General features: G+C 41.2%; 1 protein-coding gene across 1 annotated transcript in view; it reads right to left on the bottom strand.

The window, feature by feature from the left end:
• Nucleotides 1-7,392, bottom strand: part of usp46 (ubiquitin specific peptidase 46) — a 69,185-nt gene that overhangs the window by 13,821 nt on the left and 47,972 nt on the right. The gene's annotated exons all lie outside the window — the stretch shown is intronic.

Here is a 7,392-nt window from a genome sequence, read left to right as displayed (position 1 = left end):
ACAGTGTGGAAACTGGAGCTAAGTGAAGATTTTTTTGTAATTTTGAACCCTCTGAAGTCCACTGATGCACAGGCATGCCTAACTGTACTGTTCATCATGTTTCAATTAACAAGATAATTGCTGGAGTATCAGAGACTTCATTCAACCACTTACTGAAACTGCAAATTCCCAGCAGTAAAATGCATCTCTCCTCTAGATAATCTTTGACTCACAGCTAATCCTAGAGGCCAGAGAATATCACATGGGCATTAGTCACAATTAATTTTACTGGACAATATATTGCCTCAGAAAGTGTTAAATAATTATATCACGATATTAACACTGACATAGTTTTAAGATCATTTTATGCCACTGATATAGTAAGGAAGTAACTCCCTTCAGCTGCTCCACTGTTTTCACTCGGAGTCACCACAGCAGATCCCAGGTGGATTTTGGCACAAATTTTACACCAGATGCCCTTCCTGACAACTCCACATGACATGGTGAAATGTGGTAGGGGTGGGGGTTTGAACTGGGAACCTTCTGCCCTGAAACCAAGCGCACTAACCACTTGGCCACCACCGCTGCTTTTATGCCACTGATAAAGTATTGCATAAAAATGAAATTACATCCTTTCAATTATCAAAAATATTCAACATTGGACTTGAAATGTGAAAAAAAGAAAATATCCTAAGTCAGTCAGTCATATTTCAAAACGGTGGTTTCGGCTAATGGCCCCTCAGTGCTTGAACTAATGGGCCATTTTCTCCATATGATGGGCCCTTCTCAGGCATCAAAGAGTTTATGCGAAGTGAACTAAAACAATTTGTCATAATTTGTAACAATTGTAAGGGGTGAAATTTGAGCCAATTCAAATTAAAGTTAAATATAATGCAAGTTTCATATTCCATTATTTTGTGTTACATTTCATGTCATTTGATGCTATACACAGGCCATAAATAATGTTTAAAATATTAAAGACATTAATATAGCATTTGTTTTCATATTCAAAACTTGCATACAGTAACTTTAATCTAACGAGGGACAAAACAGGCAGAGAGGTGAGCTCCATCAAGGCAATGGATCACCACGAGAGAGTGTAAATGTAAACATTTGCGCAAATGACAAATCCAATAAAACGTCACTCTGTACAGATTTAAAATCATCGTAGGTAACGTTACTATTCGGCAAACATCCCATCCATGAAATGTTACATTAATTCAGATAAGACGTCACCTTTTGTAATTAGTTTGTCTCCCTGCATGCAGCGGACTGATCTCACATGGGGACAGTGATTCAACGCAAATGTGGATTGGTACACTGGGGCTTTTAGGTCCATATCTAGGAAGAAAAAGGTAATTCCATTTATTCTTTCAAAGATTCTGGGTAGAATTAGCCCATCATTTTGCTTCAACTGGCTGGCTCACTGTTGCATGAGCGCCTCCCACAGAGAGCAGGGCTGACCCCATCTCCTGCAGAGAGCAAGAGATGAGAGGGACAGAAGCAATGCGACTCCCTGAAATATTGCTGACTTATGTAAGCAAACGTGCGTGCACAGGGCAATATACTGAGGCCATTTCATCTTTATATATCAAATGATAAGATGATATAGTAATTATCACGAGAGGCACAATGGGCATGTCTCCTTCCTGTCACTGTTACAGGCTGCACTCTGGCTGCAGCATTCATTAGTATGAGATCCTCACTGACATACAGTGAGGAAAATAAGTATTTGAACACCCTGCGATTTTGCAAGTTCTCCCACTTAGAAATTATGGAGAGGTCTGAAATTTTCATCTTAGGTGCATATCCACTGTGAGAGAATAATCCCCCCAAAAAAATAAATAAATAAAAAATCTGGAAATCACAATGTATGATTTTTTTAAATAATTTATTTGCATGTTACTGCTGCAAATAAGTATTTCAACACCTGCCAATCAGCAAAAATTCTGGCCCTCAAAGACCTGTTAGTCCGCCTCTAAAAAGTCCACCTCTACTCCACTTATTGTTCCAAATTAGAAGCACCTATTTGAGGTTGTTAGCTGCATAAAGACACCTGTCCACCCCACACAATCAGTAAGACTCCAATTACTAACATGGCTAAGACCAAAGAGCTGTCCAAAGACAGAGACAAAATTGTAGACCTCCACAAGGCTGGAAAGGGCTACAGGGCAATTGCCAAGCAGCCTGGTAAAAAAAGATCAACTGTTGGAGCAATTATTAGAAAATGGAAGAAGCTAAACATGACTGTCAATCTCCCTCGGACTGGGGCTCCATGCAAGATCCCACCTCGTGGCGTATCAATGAAACGAAAGGTGAGGAATCAGCCCAGAAGTGCACGGGAGGAGCTGGTCAGTGACCTGAAGAGAGCTGGCACCACTGTTTCCAAGCTTACTGTGGGTAATACACTAAGACGTCATGGGTTAAAATCATGCATGGCACAGAAGGTTCCCCTGCTTAAATCAGCACACGTCCAAGCCCGTCTTAAGTTTGCCCATGACCATTTGGATGATCCAGAGGAGTCATGGAAGAAGGCTATGTGGTCAGATGAGACCAAAATATAACTTTTTGGTCTTAATTCCACTCGCACTCACCGTGTTTAGAGGAAGAAGAATGCTGAGTACCATCCCCAAAACACCGTCCCTACTGTGAAGCCTGGGGGTGGAAGCATCATCTTTGGGGGTGTTTTTCTGCACATGGGACAGGACGACTACTCACTGTATTAAGGAGAGGATGACCGGGGCCATGTATTGCAAGATTTTGGGGAACAACCTCCTTCCCTCAGTTACAGCATTGAAGATGGGTCGTGGATGGATCTTCCAACATGACAATGACCCGAAGCACACAGCCAGGATAAGCAAGGAGTGGCTCCGTAAGAAGCATATCAAGGTTCTGGAGTGGCCTAGCAGTCTCCAGACCTAAACCCAATAGAAAATCTTTGGAGGGAGCTCAAACACTGTTTCTCAGCGACAGTCCAGTAACCTGGCTGATCTAGAGAAGATCTGTGTGGAGGAATGGGCCAAAATCCTTGCTGCAGTGTGTGCAAACCTGGTGAGAAACTACAGGAAACATTTGACCTCTGTATTTGCAAACAAAGGCTATTGTACCAAATATTAATGATTTTCACAGGTGTTCAAATACTTATTTGCAGCAGTAACATACAAATTAAAAAAAAAAAAAAAAAAAAAAATCATACATTGTGATTTCCAGATTTTTTTTTTTTAGATTATGTCTCTCACAGTGGACATGCACCTAAGATGAAAATTTCAGACCCCTCCATGATTTCTAAGTGGGAGAACTTGCAAAATCGCAGGGTGTTCAAATACTTATTTTCCTCACTGTACGAGGGCTGTCAAAGTATAGGTCCTTTTTATTTTTTTCAAAAACTATATGGATTTCATTCATATGTTTTTACGTCAGACATGCTTGAACCCTCGTGTGCATGCGTGAGTTTTTCCACGCCTGTCGGTGACGTCATTTGCCTGTGAGCAGTCCTTGTGGGAGGAGTCGTCCAGCCCCTCGTCGGAATTCCTTTGTCTGAGAAGTTGCTGAGAGACTGGCGCTTTGTTTGATCAAAATTTTTTCTAAACCTGTGAGGCACCTTTGAAGTGGACACGGTTCGAAAAATTAAGCTGGTTTTCGGTGAAAATTTTAATGGCTGATGAGAGATTTTGAGGTGATACTGTTGCTTTAAGGACTTCCCACGGAGCGGGACGTCGTGCAGCGCTCCCAGGCGCCATCGTCAGCCTGTTTCAAGCTGAAAACCTCCACATTTCAGGCTCTATTGATCTAGGACGTCGTGAGAGAACAGAGAAGTTTCAGAAGAAGTCGGTTTCAGCATTTTATCCGGATATTCCACTGTTAAAGGAGATTTTTTTTTAATGAAAGACGTGCGGACGGATTGCAGCGTCGGCTCGCAGCCGCCGCGACGCTCCGCCACAGGAAAAACACCTCTGTTGGAAGCCTTAAGGACAAGTTGGAACATGCCCAACTGTTAAACAATTTCTCAGATACTCACTCCACTGAAAGCCATCAAAAGCCGCCTGGATTTTACAAATGGTTATCAACACGGAGGTGTTTTTCCTGTGCCGCCGCACCGCGCCGGCTGCATCCCGACGCGCGGACCCGTCCGCACGTCTTTCATTACAAAATCTCCTTTAACAGTGGAATATCCGGATAAAATGCTGAAACCGACTTCTTCTGAAACTTCTCTGTGTTGGAAGTCTCACAGGACATGTTGGGGCATGTCCAGCTGTTACACAGTTTCTCGGATACTCACTCGACTGAAAGCCATCGAAAGCCGTCTGAATCCTCTGAATGGTTTCCAACACGGAGGTGTTTTTTTTGCTACGCGTCTTGAGCTGCTTCGTGCCGACGCGCGAAATCCTCCGCACGTCTTTCATTACAAAATCTCCTGTAACAGTGGAATGTGCTGCCAAAGTGCTATGTCCAGCTCTCCTGCCATTTCTGTGGTAGTCACATGATGTCCCGGATCAACACAGCGTTCAGTTTAGAAATGATCTGGTCGATCCAGTCTGTCGATGGTCGCTCGGTGCGCCGCGCGCCCTCCGCCGCTGTGGGCCATCTTTAAAAAGGTTTTAATAGTCCATAATCTGCGTGACACTGACAGAATCTTCAGCGATATCCAACTGAATCTATCGAATGGTTTCCAACTGCCTGTCTCTAATAGTTTCTGAAAAAAAAATTCATGGAGCAAAGCGGCAGTCTCTCAGCAGTTCTCAGACAAAAGAAATCCGACGGGAGGGGTGGACCAGCGCTCACTCAAAGCCTGCCCAACCGACAGGCGTGGAAAAACTCACGCATGCGCATGAAGGTTCAAGCTTGGCTCATGCAATCACATGTGATTCAAATCCATATAGTTTTTGAAAAAAATAAAAAGGTCCGTTACTTTATGGACAGACCTCATAGTATCTTCATTCACTAGCCACGCCCCCTTCTTGATTGTTCCTCACGTGCACCTTATTAACTCCTGTCTTATTTAATCTCCACCCAGCCATCACACCCTTGCTCGTTTGTTGTCCTTGTACTCTAACCAGCGCTTTGTCTAGTCATGTTTTTGCCGTGTATCCAGATCCTGCTTTGCGTTTTTGACTGCGCCTTTTGCCTCGCCCATGATGTCTGTGTCTGCTTGTGCCTTTGAACCCTGCTTGCCCATGACTGTGTTTTTGCCTGACCCTGTTTGTGCTTCTGCCTCGTCGATTGATCACCTGGGTACTGAACCGGAGCCTGAATTAAAGACCATGATTTCTTCTACATCCAAGCCTAGTCCGAGAGTTTGCATTTTGGGTGCAAACACTTCTGGTGCCTGGCACCCGCCGGGCGTGACAATGCAGTTGAAATTTTTAATAAGATGTTTTTACAAGTAAGTGATAGACACACCCCTTTAAAAAAAGATAACACGTAAATTGAGATCTGGATGGATTGATGCAGAGCTTAAGGACTGTATGGTACAAAGATGAGGCTACAAAAGTGGCAGTTACTTCTAATTATGAATCTGATTGGCAGATATATAGCAAATTGAGAAATTATGTAACTAAATTAAACAAAAAGAAAAAGAAGGTATACTATATAAATCTGAATATGAATGATAAACAGGACAACAAGAAATTATGGAGCATCCTAAATAATATGTTGGGAAGAAATGCTAAATCTACATCAATTCTTGAAACAGGGGTTATTTTATGACAAAGCCTCTAGATAAAGCCAATCATTTAAATAATTATTTTTTATGATAAAATTAACAAGCTTCGGGTTGATATGGCGCAAACTAATAACACAAAAGCAGAAGGTTCAATAAGGGACAATATTATGGCAGAGAAGAGTTGCAAATTTGAGTTTATCAATGTTACTGTAAAGAAAAACTGTCAGGTGTTGATAATATTGATTGAAAATTATTGAAACTTGCTGCAAGGTCAATTGCTGTCCCAATGGCTCACATTGTAAATTTAAGTTTTGAGGACAGTGTTTATCCACAAGCATGGAAAATGGCTAAGATTGTGCCATTATCAAAAAGTGCTGCTGCACCATTCTGCAGCCCAAACAGTAGACTGATTAGTCTGTTACCTGCTCTGAGCAAAATTATGGAGAGAATTGTCTTTGAACAAATTCAAAAATATTTTTCAGATAGTTTAAATACTATTTTCAATACTGATTTTTACTGATTTTTCAACATGCATACCGGGCAGGTCATTCAAGGAAAGGGTATGTCCGTTTTTATTATTTATATATGTATAATGGTGTGGTGTTGTGAAGGCTGATGGAAATACTGTTCTGTGAGCACCATGTTGGGTTGACTCCAGGAAGAGTAGCTGTACTTGTTACAGCTAATATCAAATAAATAAATAAATAAATAAATAAGGCGAGGGCCAGGGTGCACCCTGGACAGGACACCAGTCTATCACAGGGCCACATATAGAAAGATAAACTCATGCACACTCGCACACACACCTACAGTCAAAGTTTCCAATTCACAACAGTGCTAACCACTAACCCCCCCAAGACAACAGAGGACATATTTGACACCAGTTTTCACCAATAATGGATTATATTTTATCCAACAGCAGCAGACAGCATACAAGTAAGCAATATTAATTTACAAATACTGTTTTGGTATGTTCCAGAGCTCTTCTGTGTAGTTTTAAGTGGGTGGCGCTGCTTCAATGCTCAGTGATTTTTCTTCTTTTTAACTGAAAATTGTTTTAAAATCTTTTTCATGTATTACACTACATTTGTTACAAAGACTTTGGTAAACCCATGTCCAACACCAATTTTTTTGGTGACAAAAGATTTGAATAATTTCTAAAAATGACATTTTTAGAATTAGAGGCAAATTACACATTTTCCATAGTGCTCTAGACAAATATGGATCTCATTCAGAAAGCTGAGATTTTTATGAACATTTTGATATGCAACACATGGGCAACCTTAAAAGGAAATTATTCAAGGCATGATAAAATCAGGAAAATGCCATCAGATCACAGAGGGTTAACTAACGAATCACGCCACCATGTCACAACCCCTGGACTGCTGACATTATGAATCAGATATGTCCCGTGCCTGTATTCAAAATTAGACTCTCCATTGGGAAAAAAAATAAAATAAGGTCAACTTGATCCATGCTGCTGTCACTCTGTGACATTGCTTTGCACTGAGCCGGATGAAGGCGGTACAGCTTCTCAAGACAGTCCCTGTGCTATCTCAATCAACAGTGACAAAAAAAACAAAAAAAACCAAAAACTTTGTGGTGGGCTTTTCTGGTTAAATATATGTGAATATTTATCTGTACATCTCAACTGCCTGTGCCCATATATGAATACAACCCCTGGCAATAATTATGTAATCACCGGCCTCAGAGGATGTTCATTCAGTTGTTTAATTTTGTACAAAAAAAGC

Source organism: Thalassophryne amazonica, chromosome 10, assembly GCF_902500255.1.
Source record: "Thalassophryne amazonica chromosome 10, fThaAma1.1, whole genome shotgun sequence".
In the NCBI taxonomy this organism is placed as follows: domain Eukaryota; kingdom Metazoa; phylum Chordata; class Actinopteri; order Batrachoidiformes; family Batrachoididae; genus Thalassophryne; species Thalassophryne amazonica.
Note: the sequence above shows the minus strand (reverse complement) of the source record. Positions and strands in the feature narration are given on the sequence as shown.